Source organism: Anopheles gambiae, chromosome 3 (assembly GCF_943734735.2).
Source record: "Anopheles gambiae chromosome 3, idAnoGambNW_F1_1, whole genome shotgun sequence".
NCBI lineage: Eukaryota > Metazoa > Arthropoda > Insecta > Diptera > Culicidae > Anopheles > Anopheles gambiae.
Window position 1 is genome coordinate 57,869,051 of NC_064602.1, and position 6,000 is coordinate 57,875,050.

Below are 6,000 nucleotides of genomic sequence, written 5' to 3' on the forward strand. Positions count from 1 at the left end.
TGGGACTAAGTGGGTAAGTGTGCTAAATATGGCTATATTATGTCATCAAGCTACCGATTTTTGTTCTGTAAAAATAAGTACAAGGTAAATTTTAAAAGTCTATCAGCCCCTTTCCCACACTCGATCGAAGAGGAACGATTGTTGCAGTTGCCTAGATACAAGGGTTGTTTTAATTTATTTCATGAGTATCCAGCTCAGTTATACGTACAACACGGAAAAATGTTCATAAAACATCCAAGGAAACCACCATTTTATGTCATTTTGACAATCGCTTCGATCGTTCCCGAATTCGATCGTGTTTGGGAAAGTGGCTGTATATGTTTTCTTGTGGCCTAAAATGTGTAGAACATGAGTGTATTTTTATTTTGACTAAGTGTTTATCAAAATAGTAGAAAATTTCAATTAAAAATTGCATCTCAAGATACCAATTATGGCTTGAGCGTTCCTAGCAATTCGCCATAGTTGTACCAATTGTGGCTGTAGGCCAAAACTATTAAAAATAATAGTTTCAAACATCCGTTTTCTATCACTGGTTGTATTGATAGCCACGCATTATCAATCGTACAATGGACGGGGCTAATCCTTCTAAAATTTTACTTTCTTACACCTTTCTGATAACACCGTGTTTGGACACACTTCATATCACCTGACAATCCTTTATATCACCGGGAAGCTATACCGAAGCCAGCCATCGTTTCAGCGCAATACGCAGGGGAGCACAAATCAGGGTGTTATGTTTGAATTGGTTTAAATGAAGAATCGTAGCCATTGTCTAACTATCTTGAAGATACTTCTGGCCAAGACTTGCCTTAACTAACGATCAGGGAAGAACAAGAGCGCATTTGGCAATAGGAAGACACGAACGGCGTTCAGATTTTGCTATTTTCTTATGAAAGTCAATCAAGTTTCATTTTGAGTTAAAACTGTATGTACAAATAAATAATGCTTAAAACACATATTAACACTTTAGATCGCAAAAATAACAATGAAAACCTCGATTTATTCACTTGTAGTTGTAAACAAAGCATCGATGGTATACTGCGATATTTGGTACACTGATGTTTAGTCGTACCAATTATAGACACACGGAAAAAAGTTACATTCTTGATTAAATGATGATAGATTTTAATGTTAAGTCGTTAAGTAATGAACATTTTGCATAAAAATGATGATTTTAAGAAAATACTATAGTTAGTTACTTCAAAATGCCTAATTTCTTACAGTGCTGTCTTAGGAAAATGGTAAGAGATGCCAAACATTTTGGCAACACATTTTAAAAGGGTGATATTTAACAAATGGAAGTGGCCAGCACGGAACTAATGAAGCATAAATGTATTAATATGTTTATATTTGAAATTATTTAGAATGCAAATAGTTTGTTTAATTGTGAAAATAGTATTCGTTGAAGGCATTACACTTTTCCAAATAAAAAAAACTTTATTTTCTTTTCTTTTTCGATCTACGCATTCATGACTGCGTATGATGGCTTAATAGAATTATTTGCAACACTTAAATCAATACGAGAACACCAGGTTACCCATTGTAATAAGGAACAATAAGTTTTTAAGAAATGGTGTTTTATTAATTAGATACTTTAGTATATTTTTAAAATCTATTTCGATAGCATTTTGAAAAAGGCATGCCTGTGCCATTATAATATGTGCGCAAACTTAATGATTGGCAATTTAAACTACCGTTACAAAGACTGAATCGGTAGCCAAGCATAATTCAGTGCTTTCGTTTTGAGAGCAAAGAAAGCAAAATGTTATGATCACACAAAAATCATTGGACAAACTCGTGCTGATACGGTCACGTCCAGTGATACCGATTCCTACTGGTATTAGTGGATGGTTCAGATCGCTTCATATCGAAAGATGGTAAAAAAATCGACGGACAGCATATACACAAGCGGAAGCTCCTTCAATATTGTTTTTATGTGTGTTCGTTTGATTTATGTAGCTTTTGGCCGTCCATGGTAGCTACAGTATTCATGCACATCGATTCCTATCGATTCGACACGAGATAATTTCCTGCGTACCGTTGGTGGCTCAGACGAAGCTGACGGTTTGTATCAGCACCAGATTCGATTATCTCACGGGTGCAACGAAGTAATCATAGCCATAATTCAACACGTACGTCTTTGATCTTGATCAGAGCGGCATTGTACGCTCAATTATGTTGGCACTGGTTGGTGTATAGCCGCCATATACTTGATCGTCATCTTCATTCGCGACGTAATACGGAGCGACTGCACTTTGGTTCTCGTAAGAACACGTCAACCGGAAGAACCACGAATCGAAAGCAATAAAATTGTTTCAGACGTGCTATGATATGGTCGGTATATTTTTCACCAAACGTACAATGCAGGTAGCGGTATCAGCATCACGGCCCCACCAACGCTGCAATTCGTCGGGCAGGATCAGTGATAGAGCAAATGTTGATTCTTTGGTTAGCTTTGACACGTTCTTTGTATTTGCTCTAAGATCTAGCTAGGACCGGAACAAATTGCACTATGATTCCATCAGTGCAGAGTGGAAGCAGACCGGGATGATTTTTTTTACATTTCTAAATTTTAATGCACTGAGTATTTTTGCTTTAAAGTAGATACTATTACATTGAGAAAGGCAAAAAATTGACTTGTAAACCCAGTGAATTGTAAGGAAAAGTACTGCTTTGATTTTGAAGGTTAGTAGTGTTTTAGAAAGGTTATTTAATAATCTTAAAATGTTGCCTTGTTTATTTAAACTATACATTTTTTAAGAAAGTTATGGGAATAATTATAACAAGAAAATTAAAAATAAATACAGGTCTGTTTTTAACATGGTAAAAATCATAAAGTTTAGTATATTCATGTTTTCTCTAATACTACACATTAAAAAATGATTATTTAAAATAAATGGCTTGTTTCCAAAAATAAAGATGCACTTTTTGCATCTTTAGAAGCTACATGCTATTTTGCAATTATACGTTTGTAAGAAGTATAGGTTATATTACTTCTTCTAATAGTATTATTTGGAAAGGGATAATAAAGAACCAACTTAATTTAGATAGCTGGCATTTCAACTATGAGTTTTTAAAACTTCTGTCATATTTATAGAATGGCAAAAATGCATTTGAGCCAATTTTCAAGAATAAAACTATACTATTATTATAATAAAATTATAAATTAAATTTAAATTTAAATTTAAATTTAAATAATTTGAAAGAGAACGTATCGTGGCTTTTTAACCAAAATCAACCAAACATCACTATAAAATTAATCAAACAACATCAAGGACAAGTGTGAAAATTAAGTAAAACGAATAAGCTAATTTTAGATAAGTTAAAATACTTCTTCTTCTTCTTTGGCTTAACAACCGATGTCGGTCAAGGCCTGCCTGTGCCCACTTGTGGGCTTGGCTTTCAGTGACAAATTGATTCCCCCCCATAGCAGGATAGTCAGTCCTACGTATGGCGGCGCGGTCTATTTGGGGATTGAACCCATGACGGGCATGTTGTTTAGTCGTACGAGTTGACGACTGTATTACGAGACCGGCTTAATATACACTATATGATTAGTATTCATCAAAATGTTTTACCACATATGTGACAGGTAAGCAAAAGGTAAGCATATTTCTACACTTATAGTTACTATGGTACTAAAAGATAGTGTGCAGAAGCGACATAAGTCCGAGGATATTCGGGGATTCTAAGATAGTTGGCGCATCAAAGGTAGTCGGTCTAAGCTTGCCTGTACCACTGCCGGGGCTTGGCTATCACTGACTTATAAAATATCAGGATAGACAGTCCTGCCTTTGGCGGCTCGGTTTATACGGGGATTGATCCCATGACTGGTATGATGTTATGTTGGGCGAGTTGATGACTTACAACAGGAACGTACCGTTTTTAGATGGATAGTTTAAAATAGCTTTTCACTGGGTATTATGGTGTTATTTGTATTTTTATTAAAATTCAACTGAGTGTGTGTGGTCCCTTGAAATGGTACAATATTATGTACACAAAATACATGGTATTAGTCACGTCCAGTCTTAACAAATAATAATTTTATAAGTGAAATGCCGCATTAATGTACCCATTTGGGAGGAATTGTTATCTGAGATATTTGGTTAAATTATCTCAAAATTGGACTGTATGAGATTTAAAAAATAAGCATTTACAATGTTGGTAAAAATTATATAGAATAATGAATGCAAATGGGATCAATTAGTACATTCATTGATTTTATCACAAAAGTGATTGATTTTTGTGCATCGGTGGAATGAGTAGAGTTGAGTACTGACTATACTAGTAGTTCAGAGTTAATTTTTTTAAACTAAATTAATATTAATTATATGTTGTTCGCTAGAGACAAAGTTTTCTACAGTTACAATACAATACAGTTTTCCTTTAAAATCTTCTAAAAAATTGATTAAAGTTCTATCACTTTATTCAAAATGTGTTAATTTAATGTTATGGCAATAATTACTAGCGTCAACATGATTAAGACATTCCAATTTGCTGATGCTAGTGTAGAATTAAATGGGATGTGTGCGATTTGTTCAGAGGTGTGGCAAAGCACTACCGTGCGGCGGTTCCGGAATGTATTTAAGGGTAAAGTATCCAGTTGCGAATGTCTGGCTAAACTGTCTGTTACTTTCTTTATGATTTATAAGTTTCAATCCATAACCGGTTGCGTTTAGCACCGGTACACAAATTCGTTATTGTATTTTGCTAGGGTTGGTAGTAGGATATCTAGTGGTTTATTGCGGAAGATCTTAGAACCCCTTTTTCCAATTTCTTCAGTGTGAGTTGGTTGAAAGGATCTAAAGAATTTCTTGTTAGTATGACGCTCAACCTGACTGGGACAGAGGCTGAGAGATGTTTTATGTGCTGATATTTCATAATCTAGTTTAGGTCAATTTGTATCCATGCTTTTCAGTGAGTGGCAAAAATGAAGAGGTAGGGTTGTAAAGTAGGTTAGAGAGGTATACATTTTTGGTTCAAGTCTGTCCAGACGCCTCATTCATTTTCTTCGAATGTGGTTTGTGGCTTCGTTCATCATGACCGTTAAGACATAGACATTGGAATAGGTATCTCGAATAATGTTATAGCCACAGCTGGACATTAGGTTCCTTAAGAAAATTCGTAAACCATGACATTCTCCTGTCTGAGGAATTTATTCGTATTCCGAATGGAATTCAAATCAAACATGTTTGTGTCTCAGTGAAAAGAGATACAAAATTAAGAACTAGTCAAAATATATTTGTTTTACTGGATCATGAGCAAATCGTTTGTTTTCGATTTGTGTTGTTTAGATTTATTTTCTGTTTGAGATTCACTTATCATAAGTTTCTATGCATTCGGTTACTTATATTAAATAAGTAACATTGATATAAGTTGAGACTATAAGATGATTGAGACGAATGTTTTCATATTTAAAATTACTTCTATTTGGCGTAACGTCATACGCAGATATGCCTATATAGACCTATATAGACTTTCCAGACTTGGTTAGTTACTCGCAGCCCTATAGTCAGTCCTTCCAACAGAAGGACGGCTCATTCAACGCTTGAACCCATGACAGGCATGTGATTGAGTCGTACGAGTTGACGACTGTACCACGGGACCGACCCACCGTTTCCATTCGTATTCCTTAAAAGCATATATATACTAAAAACCCATAAACAAACAACAATTAAAAAGAAGACACGTTCTTCGGGAGAACGTAACGACCAAAGCTTCACCTTGATTCTACTTAGTCATTCTTAACTATGAAGAATTCAAGCGTATACGATAATATTGATAACACTTTTTATTCAATTCACGTAACGCTGCTAACATAACTCATTAGGATGTTAATATGTAATGCAAAAACACACATTTACTTGTGTAAAGTCACAGGATTGTGTTGACGAGCTGAAATGTAAATATTGTTGTTGCACCTTTGTTTTTAAAAGCATTTGATGTAGAAATTCAAAACAGCCGATGCTAGGTAGGGTGCGTGTTATTAATCTTTCTAAC